This window comes from Dipteris shenzhenensis, unplaced genomic scaffold (assembly GCF_047967505.1).
Source record: "Dipteris shenzhenensis isolate YYH24624 ecotype China unplaced genomic scaffold, Dip_SZ_1.0 scaf0395, whole genome shotgun sequence".
NCBI classification, from domain to species: domain Eukaryota; kingdom Viridiplantae; phylum Streptophyta; class Polypodiopsida; order Gleicheniales; family Dipteridaceae; genus Dipteris; species Dipteris shenzhenensis.
The window spans coordinates 40,001-62,500 of NW_028239701.1; the positions used below are offsets into that span (position 1 = coordinate 40,001).

Here is a 22,500-nt window from a genome sequence, read left to right on the forward strand (position 1 = left end):
ATGGTTATAGTCCCGATTCGGCATACGGGTGTGGGAGAACTACCTCATTACTGAGAATCTCGAATGTGGATAATGTAAATCTTCAAAGATACTATCGGTTTCTACGATATATATTATGAGGAGGTACCTCCCCCTCCCCTGACGTAAGTGAAGTATTATCCCTATTGAAGGGAGGTACATCATCTAGACTATCTTCTATCCTACTGGAAATGGATGAATCTCCCCGGGTGGGATTTGAACCTACGACCAATCGGTTAACAGCCGACCGCTCTACCGCTGAGCTACCGAGGAAAGTGGCAGATGATTCAATCCCATATACTTCCAGAGACTCTTGTTCCTTGAGCCGCCCCTTGATCTGCAAGACGTTAACCACTCGAAGACCCAAAGCTTTCTTCGAGACTTCATGAACCTCGCGTACACCCTAACTCTCATTATAGGAAGAAGCAGTAATGATAGCAATCCCTTTTGCCTTCTCGGATAGAGCCTACGAATCGGGGGGGGGGCTGGTGTGGAAGATCTCGGTCATGGTTGATCTTGGTCGTGATTGATCGCCCCCCCCCCAACCCCAAGATGCATATCGATCGATCACCAATCACTAGTTTCTATTTCTCCTTTTCCGGAAAACATAGTAGAATAGTCACAGGATACTTATAGAGGTATAAGGAATATCTTGGAAAGGAGAAGAAAAAAACTCTTAGGAGACAAGAGAAACGAAGGCAGTTAGCAGTAGAATAATACCAATCATCAATCCGAATGAATAAGAAGATACTCTCCCGCCCATGGAACCCCACGATCCGTATCGATATCAATAATTGCAGGCGGGTGGAGGATCCATAAACTTGAATCCATAAATGGAATGAATGAGTCTACGGGGGGAAAGTATGGATAAGGGGTGAAAAATGAAGAAAAAAGGGGAAAGAGAACGTGAGGGGGAGGGGGGGGGAAGTGGGGGATAGTCGGGATGAAGAAAATGAATCGGAGCTTTGCGAAACGAAAGTAGCAGTTTATGGAAAGGGTGGAATTGGTAAGTCAACAACAAGTTGTAATATATCAATAGCTTTGGCGAGACGCGAAAACGGGTATTGCAAATTGGATGTGATCCGAAACATGATAGTACTTTCACCCCCACGGGATTCTTGATACCTACCATTATAGACACTTTGCAATCGAAGGATTACCACTATGAAGATGTGTGGCCTGAGGATGTCATTTATAAGGGTTATGGCGGAGTGGATCGTGTTGAAGCAGGGGGACCACCTGCGGGAGCTGGTTGTGGGGGATACGTAGTGGAGAAACGGTTAAATCATCGAAAGAATCGAATGCTTCTTATGAATATGATACTACTCTATTCGACGTTTTAGGGGACGTAGTCCGTGGAGGTTTTGCCGCTCCATCGAATCATGCGGATTATTGCATTATTATCACGGATAATGGATTCGATGCCCCTTTTGCAGCAAATCGTATTGCTGCGTCGGTTAGGGAGAAGGCACATACCCACCCATTGCGATTAGCAGGTTTGGTGGGGAAATCGGACATCTAGGAGAGATCTCATTGATAAACATGTAGAAGCCTGCCCGATGCCTGTGCTGGAAGTGTTGCCTCTCATTGAGGACATTCGGGTCTCGAGGGTGAAGGGGAAAACATTGTTTGAAACGGCTGAATGTCAATCAGATCTCAATTATGTTTGTGATTTCCATCCCAATGTGGCGGATCAGATATTGTCTCGACCAGAAGGGGTTGTGCCAAGGGAAATTCCAGATAGAGAATTATTCAGTCTGCTCTCCGATTTCTATCTGAATCCCGATGGTGGGGGGCAGAGGAATGCCCAGCAAACTCAACAGGATATTCTGCTTGATTTTACGATGATTCGAAACCGAAACTGCAAATTTCTTGTATGTGTACCCTTTCTGAGGAAACCCTTTCACGAAGACTCCCGAAACTCTCACTTTTGAATGTGAAACGGAAATTATCACACTTCTTGCCCCATTAGTTGTGTGGCTTGGTTATATCAAAAGATCGAAGACAGCTTTTCCCCAGTGGTAGGTACAAAGACTTGTGGTTATTTCTTACAGAACGCTCTTGGAGTTACGATCCTTGCGGAACCTCGTTATGCAATGGCAGAGTCGGAAGAGGGGGACGTCTCGGCCCAATTAAATGATCAAGGGGAATTGGAGAGAATTTGTATCCAAATAAAACGAGATAGAAACCCTAGTGTCATTATTTGGATTGGCACATGTACCACGGAAATAACAAAGACGGACCTAGAAGGCATAGCACCCAAGCTAGAAAACGAACTTGGAGTACCAATTGTAGTTGCGCGGGCCAATGGATCGGATTATGCTTTTACTCAGGGAGAGGATACTGTATCAGCTGCCACGACGCATCGGTGTCCGGAATTTGACATATCTAGACACGAACAGAAACAGGATTTAGTTGGGGGTGTTGACACTGCGACGACGGAAAGCGGGGGGGGCTAATCCGGAGGGACGGAAATAAAGAATCATGCTTCAGTTCTTTTTGGATCTCTAACTTCAACTGTAGCTTCTCAACCGAATCCGGAATCGAAACGTCAATCCATTCAGGTATCGGGGTGGTAACCCTCCCAGAGATATACTGAACTTCCATCATTAGGCAAGGGAGTGTATGTTTGCGGCGTGAATCCCTCTCTGAGCCGTACAGCGACGACTCTGATGCGGCGTCGTAAATGCCAGTTAATTGGAGCACCTTTTCCTATTGGTCCTGATGGGACGCGTGCTTGGATAGAAAAGATTTGTTCCGCCTTTAATATGGAACCTCAGGGTTTGAAGGAGAGGGAGGATGAGATATGGAAGAGTCTGAGAGACTATCTTGAGATAGCAGCTGGTAAATCTATATCTTTTACGGGAGATAATCTATCAGAAATTTCTATAGCAAGATTCCCAATTCGCTGCGGAATGGTTGTCTACGAAACAGGTATTCCCTACATGGATAAACGATATCAAGCTGCCGAGCCATCTTTCTCACGAGATACTTGCAAAGAGATGGGTACACTCATGCCACGGATCGTGGAAAAACCGGATAATTATAACCAGATACAGCGTATGCATGAATTAAAACCTGATTCAGCAATTACTGGAATGGCTCATGCCAATCCTTTAGAAGCAAGAGGTATTGATACAAAATGGTCTGTCGAGTTCACCTTTGCCCAAATCCATGGATCCACTAATGCGAGGGATGTGCTTGAACTTGTTACTCGTCCCCTACGGCGTAATAATAATCCGGGGCGTCTGGGTTGGAGTAACCTGTCGAAGCAGATGGTAACAAATCACTAAATTATAGAATTATTGGGTGACGGGAAGTGACCATTGAGGGAAATGCATAGAGACGTCTCCAAATTCTTAATCATGGGATTCTGTCTCCTCATGATTAAGAAATCCATCGACTCCTTTCCGAAGGAGTTGCTGTGCTAGCTACGGGAGTGGTACGGAGAGGTTGCCGGCACTCTACGGGAAAAAAAAAAAACTGAAAAATATGGGAAGGAAATAATTATGAACGTAGAAAGCGTTCAAATGTCGTTGTATCTACTGCAGGTTTCGCTGCTTACTCGGGTGAAGGTGGCAGGTCCACCTATAATATTCGGACTATATTATGGATTACTAACAACATTACCCGTTGGACCCTCCCAAATACTATCCATAAGAGCTTTTCTTTTGGGAGGGAATCTTAGTGGTACCGTCGCTTTGAGTGGTTTGATGATGGGATAGCTACTAATATTTCTGTCAATATTCTGTTCACCTCTATATGCATTGATAGTGAAACCACATGTTGTAACTGTCCCAATAGTACCATACATGTTATTTTACTGGTTCCGAACCAAGGATTTACCGGATTATCGAACTCTACGTCCGACCAATTCACTCAGTGACTTTCGAATCGGTAATATATTCTTGGATAGTTTCATTTTCCAGATTTTAAATCCAATTCTTTTACCAAGTCCCGTATTGGCGAGACCAATTCACCTATTTATTTTTCGATATAGCAACAACATAACATTTCTGATTAGTAGTTTCGTGGGTTGGTCACTCGGTCATATGTCATTCAGCTACTTGTCCAGATTACTTCTGGTTCGCGTAGAATATGATTCACCCATACTCTACCTGCTGATGAAACGCGTCATTTACAAAACTTTTAGTATTGTTGTTCTCATTAATGTACTGGTTTATTTGGGTAAGGCTCCAGTACCTCTCTTCACCAAGAATTTTGAAGACGAACTTGTCTTGCTCGATAACAATCTCCGGGAGTTGTCAGATTCGATGCTATGGATTTTCAAGTCGTGGCCCACGTCCTTGTTCGACCCATACAAACCAAATCGTCCTTTACGATATATAGAGAATAGCCGATTCGGCGGCGATAGCTTAGTGAAGAAGCAAGTATCAAATCACTTTTTCAGCAAATGTTTGACTAGTGGAAAACAGCGGTTGGCTCTCACGGCGTTACCCAGTTTGTCGATCTTTGGAGACCAGTTAGGAACCTCGTTAGAGGATTCGGATATGCCACTTCCAGCTCATCATCTGCATGAAGACTGGATTTTGAACCAATTCAGGAAAAACAAGGATTTGAATAATGAGTTAAAGGACCGAATTCGATTCCTAGACACCGAGCCTATCTTCTGGAAAGCGATGGAAAGAAGGACCGGATTGGCTGATAACGGAGGTGAATTACCTAAGATTTATGATCCATTTTTGAATAATTCATGTCGTGCTAGGATTCCAAACTCGGATTCATTCTGGATACTGTCTGATTCATTGGCATCGCAAGCGGTTGACAACAACGAGTATGCCAATGAATTGAATTCCGGTAATAAGATTCGGGATTGGGTGTCTATCAGGTATAAAGAGTTGAGAAGCAATGAGATTCCTCTTCCCCGGGAAGCATTACCTAAAAATGCTTTGCAAATATTTATTTTCATGTTCGAAACACCGGATGATGCCGTGATTGAAGATGTTGTGGGAGAAACAAACTATTCAGTTTCGAAGGGTGATTCCACCCCCGTAACTTGGGATCAAGTCTTCAAATTTTCTTCATCTCCGACAGAGTTAGCTTTATTCTTCACCTATCTCAGAGATGATTGTGGTGCCTTCGATTGGATCCGCTTGCTAGACGTACCTCTAATTGGTGGGGAAAGACTTGACTCTTCAAAACAAAAAATACGTTCGATCCTCGAGATTGAGGAACTGTCGGAGGAATTGGCCCGCAATACTCACTTAATATATGATAATAGGTTCGATGTCGCGGGTGGGTCAACTGATATTCGTAACAGAAAGTTAAAAAATTTAGCAATCAGCGTCGGGAAGACGCGGCTGAAAACACGCAGACTGGTCAAACGTTTTGCAAAAAGCTCTGATTTTCGTCGGAAACCTATAAAAGGCTCTATGCGCTCCAGAAGACGTAAGACACTGGTTTGGGAAGTATTTCAAGATAAGGCACATTCACCTCTCTTCTTTAGATTAATGGAACTACCCACTCCGTTTCGATTTCCTGCCGGAGAATTAACTGGTGTAGATTTTGAGGAATCGGCCGGTGACGCGAGGAGAGAAACTAGTACCCAACCCGAACAGGAACTAATATCTCTTTCATCCTCGAGAGAGGGGGAGCGAGCGAAATCCGACCGCCCAGCTATAGCAGCTAGGTTCGATGTGAGTTCCATCCACACGGGGCGGGGTTTATTATTGGTTATGCAATCGACTCTTCGGAAATATGTGAAACTGCCTGTATTGATAACACTCAAGAATTTCGGTCGTATTTTATTTTTTCAAGCTCCCGAATGGGATGAGGATTGGAGTGAGTGGCGCAAAGAATCCCACATCAAATGCACCTACGACGGCGAGGGATTCTCACACACTCGTTTACCCGGTCGTTGGTTGAAGGAGGGTCTTCAGATAAAGATTTTGTATCCTTTCCGGTTGAAGCCTTGGCGTACTCGCGGGAGGAGGCGCCCAACCATTTTGGAAAATGATATGAATCCCAGGTATCTCAAGACTCGGGAATCGGGGAGAAAAAATAGATTGAGGCGAGGAAAATCTCCATCTAGCTATTTAACAGCTTGGGGATTCCAAACAGATGTACCTTTTGGAACTATTAAGAAAGATCCCTCCTTCTGGAAACCTATCCGGAAGAAATTGATGAGAATTTTGAGACGTAGTCTCGCATTGCGGACTAGGCAAATGCGTCGTCTCTACTCCAAATTGGGTGTATCCGCAAGGTTTCCATTGGGGAAATTGAATTTCCTTCGTAAAATTGAAGGGATTTGGGAGAATTGGAGTGGAACCGATTTTGTTGGGGGAGATATTCCAAATGATACAGGGACCGGGTGGAAAGAGGGGCCGTCACACGGTGAACCAGGTACTGGTGGAATAGATGAAACATCAATTCCCATTGATAATAAATCCCGATACTTTGCGGGTACCGATGATGAACCAGTAAAAGATACCGTTGGTGGATCCAAATCCGAACCCGAATCAGACATGCATGCATTCAGAAATCTGTTAACCGAAGGGGTTGGCGGGGGTGGGCGTAGCACCAAATCACTCCGTTTTAGTAAACCGGGAATAGATGACAGACTAATTAATACAAATCTGACTAGTTCTTTGAGATTCCAAACGAAATTAGTCAATATTCAGGGAATTTATTTGAGATCCCGCATATCGGTCGCAGAATTGTTTGAGAAGTATCTTCTACTAGTAGCGGGATTATTTCGAAGAGTCAATAGAGCTTTTGCTCATTATCTCGACAATTTTGCTAGATTTCGGGTGCAACTGGTGAAAGTGACGAATCAAGTTGGTGGGGTTCATGGGGATGCAAACCACCCAATTCTAGCTATTTCCGGAATTAGGGAGGGAATACCGCGAGTTATCGATAATCAATCTATAGGATTACCGTCTCAGGCGCACATTCACGACATTCTGTGGCATGTAAGCATGAAAAACAACCTGGATTTGGATTCTTTGATGGAAATTGCGGAAGATAGCAAGGATGCGGGGTATCTCGATAACCGGAAGGGATGTAAGGATAATGAGAATCTGGATGATGCTTCGGAAGATTGGAATTATCCGCGCGGTGATCATGGTTGTTATCCGAAAGGGGGAGGGGAAACCCCAGAATTTTTTGATGGCGGTAAACATGACGGGGGAAAGAGCGATTCCGTGGGATGTCCCGATGACAGAACTGGCGGGATTGTACGTGGGTATGGTATCGATGAACATATTAATAATTTTGCTACGATGCGGGGACTTTCCAAACAACTTTGGGAATTGAATGCAAATGATTTGGGGAGTTTGTTAGGCTGTCCCGACAAGTACAACCTGTCATTGGAGTTATGGCAAAAAATTGCACCGAAGAGATGGAGATCGGACATCGAAAATTTATATGGATTCAGAAGCATCGGGGGAAGTTTTCTCGCCGAGCATGAATATGTATTTCGTGATAGACAAAACGATTATTCCATATATACTGAAACCCCTTTCCTCAGAGATCGAGTGAGAAATATCAATAAACGTCGTAAATACAGTTATTTGTTACATAGTTTTATTGATTCCTCACGAGATGTAGATATACAAAAATTTCCGGCGGGGTGGAATGCGGCGATAAGGGAAACTCGTTTAGGGAATCGTATCAGAGAACTTATTGCAGGGAAGGGAATTTCTCATCCACGAATACTTGATCCGGAACGTGAGTTGAATCCGAAATCCGATTTGGTGTTGTGGGTAATTCCGGATCCCGCGGAAGCAAAGGATGTATACGAAACAAGATCGAAATTTGTACCTGGGACTTCTATTTTGTGGGAGAGGGTTCCCGCTACCCCAAATGAAAGATTTCAGAGATTAGGCACGGATTACGGGTTACAGGAAGAAGAGATTGATTCGGATGAAATACTTCTAAGAGAGAGGGGGAGTCACTATTATATTTTTCAATGGAAATGGGAATCCGAAGCATTAGAAAGAGAATTATAAAGACTGAGGGATTTGATATCTCTCATCAACGTATTAGAAAATGAGCAGGATCTTACTTCCTTCTGTGTCAATATGGGTATAGATTGCGATTTGTTGAATCTTTTTCTCAACGAAGAGAAACGCGAGATTCTAGATGATTTGTTTGTTATTTCAGCCCATCGTTTACCGCGAATATTCGATGATTAGATTCTCATGTATAAAATGGTTAGTATCCCACTGAAATTTCGAAACAGATTCAAAAGAAGATTGAATAGAAATATATTTGGCGGGTGCATGCTGCGTTTGTCACTCATCAATGGGGAGAGGAATAGGAATCGCTCCTATCTCCATAACATCGAAGATCTCCTGCTTCCGAGACATCGTCGCAAATCGCGATTTCTCAGATCCCTATTGATTTTGAGCTCCGTGAAATCCGAAAGGGACCCTTTGGGCTACCCTTCTGGAGTGGAATGGATGAACAAGAGTGAAGAGTCTAGCGACCTGAGTGGGACTCAGAAAATCAAACGTTTCCTTTGGCCCAGTTATCGCTTAGAAGAATTAGCTTGTATGAACAGATTCCGCTTCGACACAAATAATGGAAGTCGATTTGCCACGCCCAGAATACGCATGTATCCCATTATTTGAGACGGGGGGGAGAATACGTAGATTCGACAATTTGCTCGACTAATATTACTAACATCTTGGTAATCTCAATCAAGTGTGTGATAGAAGGAGGGGCAGATACCTACCTTACTTATCAGATGCGGAGCTGTAACTACTCGTTGGTGGGAAACAAATTCCCACCGATAACCGAATCTATTGAGTGACGATTTCCCCGATTATAGGAGTATTCATCTCCCTCGCTCGGACCAATACTACCCGAATTAGTAGGCAAATCCTATACAATGAATTCGATAAACAATTATTATTACTACTATTACGGATAAGGCTATATCTACCAATTCGACGTTGATTTGTGAGAAAGGGGATACAGGGTCTGCTGAGTCTCAAATATGCTACTTGACCGATCAAGTCTCGAAACTCACTTCTCATTTGAAATCACATTCCAAGGATTACTCCTCTCAGAGGGGTTTGTGGAAATTATTGGGAAGACGCAAGCGTCTCTTAATTCATTCATCCAAAAAGGATCCGACTTTATACGATAACATAATAAGCAACTTGGGTATTCGGAGATTGAAGAGACGCCGATTCCAATTTATAGAAATCCAGTTCTACCGAAGCTAGGGTCTGCAAAAATTACCAGGAACATAATTCATGGGTATACCTCCTACGAAAGTGGATCCAGTTATAGTGAGTATGGGTCCCCACCACCCGTCGATGCACGGTGTCCTTCGACTTATTGTTACTCCAGACGGTGAAAATGTCGTTGGTTGTGAACCAATACTTGGCTATTTACATAGAGGGATGGAAAAAATTGCTGAAAACCGGACGATTCTGCAGTATCTTCCCCACGTGACGAGATGGGATTATTTAGCCACCATGTTTACCGAGGCAATAACAGTGAATGCGCCGGAGAAGTTGGCAAATATTCAAATACCGAGAAGAGCTAGTTACATACGAGTTATTATGCTCGAGCTAAGTCGAATAGCTCCCCACCCGTCATGGCTCGGACCTTTTCTGGCGGATGTCGGTGCACAAACCCCTTTTTTCTACACATTTCGAGAAAGGGAAATGATTTATGATTTACTTGAGTCTGCTACGGGTATGTGAATGACGCATAATTATTTCCGCGTCGGGGGAGTAGCGGTAGATTCACCATATGGGTGGCTAGATAAATGTTTGGATTCCTGCCACTATTGCCTCTCAAAAGTCGATGAATATGAACGACTTATCACAAATAATCCTATATTTCTGAAACGAGTGGAGGGGATAGGTGTCACTGGTAGGGAAGAAGCTATAGATCGGGGCTTATCCGGACCCATGTTGCGAGCCTCGGGGATTCAATGGGATCTTCGCAAGGTGGATCACTACGAATGTTATGACGAATCGGATTGGCGGATCCAATGGCAAACAGGAGGAGATTCATTGGCCCGTTATTTGGTACGAATCGGCGAGATGAGAGAATCCATAAGAATAATTCAACAGGCCTCGAGACTCCTTCCGGGAGGTCCATATGAAAATTTGGAATCTCGACGCCTTAGTCAGCAACGAAAGGAAATGGGATGGAATGATTTTGACTATCAATTTGTCGGTAAGAAATCCTCTCCCACTTTCAAATTACCTGAGCAGGAGCATTACGTAAGGGTGGAAGCTCCCAAAGGGGAATTAGGGATATTTCTGATTGGAGATGATAGTGTTTCTCCCCGGAGACGGAAGATTCGTCCGCCTGGCTTCATAAATCTGCAAATTCTCTCTCAATTGGTAGAAGGAATGAAACTAGCCGATATTACGACAATATTAGGTAGTATAGATATCATCATGGGGGAGGTTGATCGCCGAAACGGCAATTGGTACAAAAAATTTCGAGGAACGCGTGATTGACTTATTTCACAAATTGGGAGTTTCGAGAGATTCTTCCGAATTGATTTGGATTCTGATTTCCATTCCCACCCTTATCGTAGGAATTACAGTAGGAGTATTAGTTATCGTACGGCTCGAGTGAAAGGTATCTGCGGGGGTACAACAGCGTATCGGACCTGAATATGCAGGTCCTTTGGGAATTATCCAATCCCTGGCCGATGGAGTCAAGCTCCTACTGAAGGAAGATATTGTTCCAGCCAGGGGCGATACTTGGCTATTCAATATTGGACCAGCTGTGGTAGTCATACCAGTCTTTATAAGCCACTTGGTGATACCCTTCGGGCAGCACATTATTCTAGCTGATCTGAGTATAGGTGCTTTCTCTTGGATCGCCATCTCAAGTATCGTTCCCCTAGGGCTACTTATGGCAGGATATGGTTCAAATAATAAATATTCCCCTCCAGGTGGTCTTAGAGCTGCTGCTCAATCAATTAGTTACGAAATACCCCCAGCCCCATGTGTACTATCCATATCCCCACGTGCGACTCGCTGAATAAGATTGATGGGAAGAGGGTTATTCCGATATAGAGATTCGGAATGAAGAATCTTTCACTGATTTGACAGAACAACTGGATAGTCATCTGGGTGAGATCGAACAGCGTCTTGCAGCGAGTGAATCGAGTCCCATCCCCCATGTACGGGAGTGAAAGCATGTCCGAGCAGTAAACACTGTTTGCCCCCAGGTACGGGATAGATTTACAGGGCCTGAAGCGGGGACAAGAAGGGACTGAACCTCTTTTCCGGGATTGAGCGGGAGTGGATGGTCAGGAACACTAATATACACAAGAGATTTGTGAGAAGGGTGGAGAAAAAAGTTGCATAATAAAATCTCTTTTCTCTTTAATTGGATAAAGACTTAGCCTCGGTAGGGATGACTAGGTAGTACATCTTGAAAATCCCAATCCCGAGTATATTCCTATCTACTTAGATTATGACTATCCGGAACGAAGTAATCCTTTCAACGGTTTGATTTTTCTGCCCCTGGCGGAAAAAATTATTGATATATGCGAGTATCTCCTTTACGTAGTAGTCTCAAGAGGATTGGGATCATAGGAATCCTCAGGCTAATCCTCTTCTCGGCTGAAATAAAGATAGGTAGGGATCCATCTATGTGGAGATATAAAAGAAGTATCGGTAAATCCCATTCCACCGAGAAACGGTGGAAGATTCCGAATTATATCAAAAAATAACTGAAAAGGTTGAGATGGATTCAGAAGCTATCACTCCCTGTAGCAAACAGAATCCCATTGGTTGAGATTGGGACGCTCCTCAGGGGGGTGTCGCGCAAAGGAAGTGATTAACTACCAATCCCCCTCTCGGGTGACTTATGGGGAGCCGTATGAAATCCCAATTTCATGTACGGTTTCGAATCAGAGGTGGTAATAGCAATTGTACCGTCGACTATAATTATCTGATAGCTTAAGTACGGTTGACATAGTTGAAACACAATCTAAGTATGGTTTTCTGGGATGGAATCTGCGGCGTCAACCTATAGGCTTTATAGCTTTCTTCATATCCCCATCGGCAGAATGTGAAAGGTTGCCATTTGATCTACCAGAGGCGGAGGAGGAACTGGTAGCGGGTTATCAAACCGAATATTCAGGTATAAAATCTGGTTCATTCTATGTTGGTTCTTACCCAAATTCATTGGTTTCCTCGTCGTTTGTAACAGTCCTTTATCCGGGTGGATGGGATTCACCAATTCCATTTCTTCAAGAATTAGGGCAAATTTTTCCCTTTCGGACTCTCAGCAGTGAATCCTTTGATGTATTCGATGCAGTAACAGGTGTCATTACCACATCAGCCAAGTCTTATCTATTCCTATTCATTTCTATCGCAACGAGATGGACATTACCTAGAGTCAGAATAGACCAATTACTAGATCTCGGCTGGAAATCTCTTCTGCCCGTTGCTCCGGGAAATCCGTTGCTGACAGCTTCGTTTCGACTACCATCTCTAAAATGAGATATTCCCCTCATAGTTTACATCAATGTCACCCCGATTTTAATCTATCCAATCTCTAGAAACTAAGGAACTCCCCCAGGATTATCTATCACATGTTTCCCACGGTAACTGGATTCCAGGATTATAGTCAACGAGCAATACGAGCTGCGAGGTATACTGGTCAAGGTTTTGCGGTTACTCTAGACCATCTGAATCGTTTACCTGTGACTATCCAATACCCCTACGAGAAACTTATATCATCCGAACGATTCCGTGGACGAATTCATTTTGAATTTGACAAATGCATTGCTTGTGAGGTACGTGTCCGAGTATGTCTGATTAACCTGCCTGTCGTCGACCGGAGATTGATAAGAAGCATCAGAAAAAAACGATTAAGAAGTTATAGCATTGATTTCGGAGTTCGTATCTTCTGTGGGAATTGTGTCGAATACCGCCTAACAAATTGCTTGTCAATGACTGAGGAGTATGAACCCTCGACTTATGATCGTCACGAATCAAATTATGATCAAATGGCTCCGGGACGTTTGCCCCTCTCTGTCTCCCAGGATTCCGCAATTCAAGTAGTTCCAACTCTGAGTTATTCATCTGGGGGAGTCACGAAAGGAGATCCCAATAATCGAACTGTCACTCGTGGTGTCAATTGAATCTCCGTCTGAAGTTTGGAAGATAGACCGACTCCCTGGTTAGAAAAAATAGTAAGTCGGAGATGATTCAATATCGAGATATCTCTGCTATGCAGAGATATCCCTCCTTCAATTATTTCTACCAATAGGGGGGGGTGTGTCTACATAAGTAGGTCACACACATACACGTCGTTATTGAATAGTAATATAGTGAGATGGGAGAATCAAAATAACTGGGCATAATGAATCTACCTGAATCAATTTATGAATCTGTCTTGATACTAATCGAATTAGGTATTCTACTGGGAAGTGTAGGAGTGGTATTATCTGCTAATATAGTTTATTCCGCCTCTTCATCGGGACTGGTGTTTATCTGTATATCTCTCCCATATCTCGTACCGAATGCCGATTCTGTAGCTGCCGCACAATCGCCTATCTATGTAGGAGCTATAAATGTTTCGATCGTGTCTGCCGTAACGGTTATTGACGAACCAGTAGATTCCAATTCAACCATTTCCTGGAATATGGGAGATACTATTGCCTTAGGAGCTTGTACGGGTCTATCTATCTTATCAACCACTACAATTCGAGATACGAAATGGTCTGATATAAATCCAATCGACCCATCGAGGGATGTTGTGGGGGGAGTCTCAAAAAACAACATCCAGCGAATTGGATACCAATTGTTAACACAATTTCTGGTTCCATTCGAACTCCTTTCTATCCTCCTCCTAGTGGCTTCAGTAGGGGCGATTACAATGGCTCGTGGTGAAGGAATAACCAGACCCGACGAAGAACCTGCTTCGTCGTCTGGAGATGACTCCCCATCTTTCTAATTAATTACAACTTCTCGTAAACTCATCTCGTAGGTTAACCAATTAAGTTTCCGGGGGGTTAATACATCATGCTCGAACATGGACTGATTCTAGGTGCTTATCCCTATCGCGTTGGCTTTTCCGGATCAATCACGAGTCGAAACATGATTAGGGCACTGATGTGTCTTGAGCTGATTCTGAATGCCATTAATATAAATCTCGTAGCATTCTCCAATTTCTTTGACAATGAACAAATGAAGGGGGAAATCTTTTCAATATCCGTAATAGCCGTTGCAGCTGCCGAAGCTGCTATTGGGTTATCCATTGCTTCGGTCATCCAGCGTAATAGAAGATCGACTCGTATCGATCAATTTGATTTGTTAAAATGGTAATTGATTCGTCGATGACGCTATTTATTTGGGCGAATCGCTATTCAATGCAGGTGTATCACATCCAGCTGGTAATGCTGTCGTTTTCCCCCTAACAATTGCATTTCATTCCGAAAAATTATGTCATACCTATCTGAATCCCTACCTATCCCGTTCCTTAAAATTGTCTTGTACCGTCCCTCCCCATATTGCAGAACCCATTCATTTCACGAGGATGATGGGAGAGTTCCACCCACGGAGTGTCTATGTAGGTAGATGCGGAAAAACCAAATCAATACAAATCTTAGATTTGATTGAATGGAAAATAAGGGGTAGGGGGCAGGGGGGAGGGTAGGTACACCTCAACAACCCCAACAGGAGAATATCTTTGACACGTCAATCCAATAGGAGTGAACAAATTCGACGGCACATTCAGTAAAGATCTATGACACATGTATTGGTTGCACCTAATGCGTAAGAGCCTGTCTGACAGATGCATTGGAAACGATCCCCCGGGATGGGTGTAAAGCCAATCAAATTGCTTCTGCTCCTAGAACAGAAGACTGTGTAGGTTGTAAGAGACGTGAATCCGCTTGTCCAACAGATTCCTCGAGTGTACGCGTCTATCCGGGAGCTGAGACGACTCGTAGTATGGGTCTAGCTTATTGATTCATCGGTCAAGAAAGAGATTCAAGAATCGAATCGTTTTCTTTCCAACTCATACTCAAAGATTCATACTCAATTCTATTGAGTATGAGTTGGGGTATTAAGATTCCCCCCCCCCTCCCCCCCGCTAAAATATTTTTCCATCCACGATGAGTAACGTACCCTGGTTAACCACAATTGTTCTTTTTCCGATTCTGGCGGGTTCGCTATTTCCAATGCTTCCCTCCAATGGGAATAAGATCGTTCGGTGGTATACCCCAGGCATTTGTATATCGGAATTTCTACTAATCATTTATATCTTTCATTGTCACTTCCATATCGATGATCAATGCATTCAATTGGTGGAGGATTCTAGTTGGATAAATTCAATCAATTCCCATCGGAGTTCAGGTATTGATGGACTCTCCATGGGTCTCATTCTACTGACAGGATTTGTCACTACTTCGGCAACCTCAGCAGCTTGGCTAGTTACGCGGAATACACGTCTATTCTATTTCTTGATGTTGGCCATGTATAGCGGCCAAATAGGACTGTTTGCTTCTCGAGACATTTCGCTTTCCTCTCCTATGTGGGAGTTGGAATTAATCCCAATCTACCTACTTTTATGTATGTGGGGTGGGAAGAGACGTCTATACTCAGCCACGAAGTCTATTCTATACACAGCTGGTGGTTCTATCTTTCTCCTAATAGGAGCCCTAACTATGGGTTTCTACGGGACCCAGGAACCCTCCTTCAATATCCGAGATTTGGCAAGCAGATCACATCCTATATCACTAGAAGTGCTTTCTTATCTAGGATTCTTCGTGGCGTATGCCGTGAAACTGCCAATATTCCCTTTTCATACTTGGTTGCCAGACACTCATGGGGAAGCACATTACAGCACATGTATGTTGCTGGCTGGGGTATTACTAAAAATGGGAGGGTATGGATTGATTCGAATTAATATGGAATTATTACCTCATGCTCATTCCATACCTGCTTCGTGGTTGGTGCTATTCGGATCAGTCCAAATTGTTTATGCATCCCTGATTCCGCCGGGTCAGCGTAACCTTAAGAGGAGAATAGCGTATTCATCAATTTCCCATATGGGTTTTGTAACAATTGGAATTGGATCCGTGACAGATACGGGTCTTAATGGAGCTGTGTTACAAATGATTTCCCATGGGTTAATAGGTGCCGCTCTATTTTACCTTGCAGGGACTTGTTACGATAGGACACGTACCCTTTATCTCGATCAATTAGGGGGGATGGCTACCCCAATGCCCAGGATATTTACTATGTTTAGTATCTTCTCAATGGCATCCCTTGCATTACCCGGGATGAGTGGGTTTGTATCGGAATTGATGGTATTTCCAGGAATAGTGACTAATCAGCATTATTCATCTATATCTAAGTTATCGGTTGTAGTAGTCGAAGCGATTGGTACAGTATTAACTCCCATTTATTTGTTATCTATGTTACGTCGAATATTCTACGGATACAGAATATCCAACTATTCGGATCCATATTCAGTTGATTCCGGACCGCGGGAAATATTCATATCGATTTGTCTCTCTTTACCAATCCTCGGTATCGGTCTGTATCCAGACATGGTTGCATCTCTACGGAATCACAAAATACTATCTATCCTGGTTCCGTACTCTTTTATGGGATAGTAGAGGGGCAATAAAACGCAGTATCGTTTGGATCGGTAGTCGAACATATCTATTCAATGAGGATTACTCTTGGAAGCGGTTCTGGTATTAATTCCTATAAGGGAAGGCAGTGGGAATCCATGCCGCTGGCGACGTAATTGCATGAATGTCTGGGTGAGGAATCCACAGCGCGATTCCTCATGCAGACTCTGATTCAAATCACGAATTGATTACATGTAACACTTCAAGCATCTGACGAGGTAACATTTTTTGTTATCTCTCCCCCCGATCGAATTAGCGGTCTTCTACCTAATTATTAAGTAAGCCACCCGTGATTATGTAAACCGATTCCTGGTGGATTAACCCCTGAGAAACAAATCCAAGCAATGAAGAATCCTGTAGATGCTACAATAGCAGGCCCTTCCCCCTGCCAACCACTAGTTATTCTGGTATGGAGATGAATAGCATATATCAGCCGAGTCACTAATGCCCAGGTTTCCTTAGGGTCCCGGCTCCAGTAGGATCCCCACGCTTCATTAGCCCACACTGCTCCAGAGAGAATACCAACAGTCAGTAGAGGAAACCCTAAGCTGATGATTCGATAACTCCATCGGTCCAATTGGTGGATCAATCGGCACCTACGTGAATTCAAGGATAGTCGATGAAAACTGTTTCTCGGATTACTTCCTGCCTGCTCGTAGCAGTGTATATCCACTCCCGGAGAGGGGGTCCAGGTAGGAAATTCTTGATTTGGACCGGGGATAGAAAATTGTTCTGCGTCATAGGTGGCAATCGGTGGAGATGTTGCTGATGGAGATCCACATAACGAAGTCACATGGCTTAGTGGCATCATACTTACATGCGTCATTAACCGATGAGGTTGCAGAGCAGGTACTAGCGGTGTGGATTGTTGCATTTCCTCAGGAAGACCCAGAGTTGCGAATCCATGGGTCGACATGGCACCTGGTGCCGTGACTGCACCTGACCATTCGTTCCGACTCCTAATTCTCATAATTACATGCATTGGGGAGAAGCTCCGTGAAAGAAACATAGATGATTCATGTAGATTGCTCGGTGGTAGATGTTTGGGTTGAATCCGACGAATCGTCGTAAATCCCGTTATACAGATGAAAGCAATTGTCATACCTCCAACGCTCAAACTAATGAGTCTCTTGAGCTTGCGAGCCAGCCCCATCCGGTGAAACAGAGTGACGGAAAGAAGCGTAAGAAAAGAAATGTGAGCGAATATGTGCTCTATATCGGTGTGAATCGTAATGAGGAGAATCCAGTGAATTAGTGAGATTTTGGAGAGTATGTACCACCCACCCATTATTCCCAGGAGATTTCGGGTTTACCCCTTAAACGTCGAAACGGGGAGAATTCCCTATTCCTACTGCTTTTCCCAGTGGTTGTATCAGACACAGCCCTCGCCTGCAGGTTGAAATTAAATGCCGCTACTCGGATTCGAACCGAGATGCTCTAGCACTGCTTCCTAAGAGCAGCGTGTCTACCAATTTCACCATAGCGGCTCGCTACTCGTTATACTTATCGTAATTAATGATATCACATCTTCGGGTGAATCGTCAATCTTCCTGGGGGAGAGTACACACGCACAACAAGGGACCTTCCCTGTCTATAGTTGATTAGGTATACGGCGCTATACTTGTATAGGAATAACGGGATATGGCGTAGCTCGGTAGCGTGCCATCTTGGGGTGATGGAGGTCGCAGGTTCAAATCCTGCTATTCCGAATAAACGAGGTCGGAACATATTTTAAACGGAATAGAAGACGTTCCCGTTCCGGGAACGCAGATTTATCTCCCGATTCTCTTTGGGTGTTATCGACCCATACCCATTCGTAGTAGGGATAGAGATAAATCGATGATCGTGATCGAGACCCTTGTATCATAGGAAGGAAGAGAGGGATTGGGCTCCTTCTTCATGCACGTAACCCCCCCCCCCTCGTGGTTATTACCAACATTCATTGATACAACTCTGTTAGTATTTGGATTTTATTTACCGCACGGTACCGTCACGCAATAATATCAACATGTACCCGTACTACTTACTAGGGATCCAAATTCATCAATAAGTTCCCTGACAATCACTTATCTCGTCTTCCCCGTTCCAACAAACAAATAGTTCACTATCTATTCCGACCGACCCCACGTCCTATTGATACGGCAATTCCTGTTACAACCGGGGAGTACTACTGACCAGTTTCAGAAATTTTTTCATTTGTCACATAGTAAAAACTTCTCGACCGTCCAGTCAAAATGGATTTAGCTGGAGAAAAAGCTTTCGATGCTACTTCATTAGTTTGGGTCTTCCAAATATGATTGCGAATCTTCCTCCGCGACCTAGAAGTACGTTTTTTTGGAACTGCCATAATGAAATCTATCTATTCGGTTTTATCATCGAAATGAATGCGACGAGTATGTTGATACGTACGAGTAGAATCAATATAATGAGGGAGGGGGTGATTGCGTAGAATCATTAGAAGGGGAACAACTGGGGGAACTGGGTTTCCATTCTATGCAAAAGAATCCCAGCAAGAATCATTGACTTCTTTATGATAACAATTTGCTAACCAACCAACTCCTTTCCATTTAAGCAAATGGGATCTACTACAGATCGAACCAAATCCTGTCTGTATCCCGATTTCCTTCGCGTCTTCTTCTTAGAATGGATCTTCCGTATCACTTTCTTCCTCTCGAAACAGGGATGCAAGACGCGCCCCCTAGCAGTTGCGTTACTCAGCCGGGGATGTCCGAGATCAATTTTGGATCCGTGACAAACCAATGAAACTCGATATATCGACATTACCGTATTGGACTCTGATGCGTTGTGCCCAAGCAGAGCGAAGTGACGAACATCATAGAATCTCCCCGGTTCTACTCGGAGTTGTTTTCCTCCAGTATCAATTGCTGCATGTCTATCCGTAATAGTCTTGTCGTGTGAAAAATAACCCAAAACAACTCAATCGGTTTGGGGTCAAAAAATGGAACCTAGATAAGTATCTCCGACACATTTGATTCCTGTCAAGTCTCGACGCCGGGCTCGCACCAGAACGAGAAACAAATGGATTATTCGGTTTGATACGCGTGATCTCACCTGTCCATATATATTCCATTCTTCGACGCTCCATATATCTGACAACTATTGACAGAAAGAGTTCCAACCAGGGTTAAATATGTTTATGGAATTATCTTATGAATGTGCTTGGATTGTCCCCTCACGCCCATTCGTAACCTCTGGTTTGATCGGATTGGCATCGTTTCTTTTTCCAAAAGCCACTAAGAGCCTTCGTCGTATACGTGCTATGCTCAGTGTTCTTTCATTAGCCGCAGCTATGTCCGTCTCTATCGCAACATTCTGGCAACAAGTTACTGGTCGCTCCACTTTTGAATACTCATGGTCATGGATTCCCAACGACGATATTTCTCCAAAGATAGGATTTTCAGTTGATTCACTTACTTCCATTACGTCGATATCAGTCACCACCATAGGTGTCTTGGTTATGATTTACAGTGATAGTCATATGCGTCACGACTAGGGATACGTAAGGTTTCCCGTCTATTTAAGTTTCTCCACTGCCTCCACGTCAGGATTAGTGTTCAGTCCCAATCCAATACAGATTCATGTTTTTCGGGAATTAGTAGGGATGTGCTCTTACTCGCCGATAGGTTTTTGGTTCGCACGACCAAGTGCTGCTAATGCCTGCCAAAAAGCTTTTGCAACTAATCGTACAGGAGATTTCGGATTATTATTGGGTATATTAGGTACGTATTGGATAACTGGTAGTTTCGAGATCCGCGAATCGTGTGATTGATTTAGTGAGTTGATTGATAACAACAGCGCCGGCTCCTCCCTTGCCAATACATGTGCTCCTCTACCATTTTTGGGTCCGGTATCTAAATCTGCACAATCCCCACTCCACGTATGGTTGCCCGATGCAACGGAAGGACCCACACCTATTTCGGCTCTTATACACGCCGCTACTATGGTAGCTGCGGGAATTTTTTTTGTAGCTCGAATGCTTGAATTGTTTGAAACCTTACCTCTAAGCATGAATGTTATCTCCTGGATAGGCGGAATAACGGCTCTACTGGGAGCGACGATAGCTCTTGCCCAGAAGGATATCAAGAAAGGTTTAGCTTATTCTACTATGTCTCAATTGGGCTACATGATGCTGGCTCTAGGTCTCGGTGCTTATAAACCTTCGTTGTTTCACCTCATTACACATGCCCATCCCAAAGCTTTGCTATTTCCCGGATCCGGTTCAGTAATTCATTCGATGGAAAGGGTTGTCGGATACTCTCCCAATAGAAGTCAAAATATGTCTCCCACGGGTGGTTCGCGAAAATATATGCCAATTACTGGAATCACTTTTCTTTCAGGTACTCTCTCTCTCTGTGGTATACCACCTCTAGCTCGTTTCCGGTCCAAAGATGAAATTATTGCAAAGAGTTGGCTACGTTCCTTTCCCCCCGGATGTATAGCCTCATTCACAGCAGTTCCAACTGCTTTCTACATGTTCCGCATCTATCTCCTCACGTTTGAGGGGAATCTACGCGCCGGTGGCGGTACCAATTCATCCCATTCCTCTATGAATAGTGTCATTCGGAGTAACACCAAAACGATAGCAACGAGTGGAGATGGGTATGATGTTCCTCCACCCCCGCGAGACGAAGGAGTCGATTCAGCAGGAGGTTATGACGGGGAAGATTCAGTCGATAGAAAAGTTTCTGCAGAGTCCAATATTCGTTCTGAGTCTCTATATCCTAAGGAATCAGACGTTTCGATGGTATTGCCTTCAGTAGTACTGTCGATACCAACTTCGTTGGTTGGATCAATAGGAGTCAATCTCGCTGGAGGAGAAACTGGTCCCGATTTGCTATCCGAGTGGTTAACTCCCCTTGCAGGCTTTTCAGAGGACAACAACAATCCCGAAAATTTGGTACAATTGCTAATAGATTCAGCAGGTTCGGTTGGTCTATCACTAGCCGGAATATCTATCTCCTACGTGATTTATGGACCGATATCCTCTCACACACAACCTTGCGGTGATATTGATCCTTTTGCCAAACAATCTATGGGTTCATTTAACCGTCTCATTGGGGACTGGTCACACAACCGGGGTTACATCGATCATTACTACGATATCCTTCTAGTGAGAGGTATTCGATTCCTGGGTGAGTTAACTCTTCTTTTCGACCAATGGGTAATTGACGGAATTATTAATGGCACCGGTATTTTGAGTTCCATAGGTGGAGAAAGCGCAAGATATGGGGAGGGCGGGAGAGTATCTTCTTATTCATTCGGATTGATGATTGGTATTATTCTACTGCTAACTGCCTTCGTTTCTCTTGTCTCCTAAGAGTTTTTTTCTTCTCCTTTCCAAGATATTCCTTATACCTCTATAAGTATCCTGTGACTATTCTACTATGTTTTCCGGAAAAGGAGAAATAGAAACTAGTGATTGGTGATCGATCGATATGCATCTTGGGGTTGGGGGGGGGGCGATCAATCACGACCAAGATCAACCATGACCGAGATCTTCCACACCAGCCCCCCCCCCGATTCGTAGGCTCTATCCGAGAAGGCAAAAGGGATTGCTATCATTACTGCTTCTTCCTATAATGAGAGTTAGGGTGTACGCGAGGTTCATGAAGTCTCGAAGAAAGCTTTGGGTCTTCGAGTGGTTAACGTCTTGCAGATCAAGGGGCGGCTCAAGGAACAAGAGTCTCTGGAAGTATATGGGATTGAATCATCTGCCACTTTCCTCGGTAGCTCAGCGGTAGAGCGGTCGGCTGTTAACCGATTGGTCGTAGGTTCAAATCCCACCCGGGGAGATTCATCCATTTCCAGTAGGATAGAAGATAGTCTAGATGATGTACCTCCCTTCAATAGGGATAATA

The 22,500-nt window shown here is 43.9% G+C and overlaps 3 non-coding genes across 3 annotated transcripts; 2 read left to right on the top strand and 1 right to left on the bottom strand.

The window, feature by feature from the left end:
• Positions 1-219: 219 nt before the first annotated feature.
• Positions 220-291, bottom strand: TRNAN-GUU (transfer RNA asparagine (anticodon GUU)). The gene has a single exon. It is a non-coding gene; the product is annotated as a tRNA-Asn (tRNA).
• A 17,965-nt stretch (positions 292-18,256) lies between these two features.
• On the top strand, positions 18,257-18,330 carry TRNAP-GGG (transfer RNA proline (anticodon GGG)). Its single transcript has one exon. It is a non-coding gene; the product is annotated as a tRNA-Pro (tRNA).
• A 4,032-nt stretch (positions 18,331-22,362) lies between these two features.
• TRNAN-GUU (transfer RNA asparagine (anticodon GUU)) lies at positions 22,363-22,434 on the top strand. The gene has a single exon. It is a non-coding gene; the product is annotated as a tRNA-Asn (tRNA).
• The last annotated feature ends 66 nt before the right edge of the window (positions 22,435-22,500 follow it).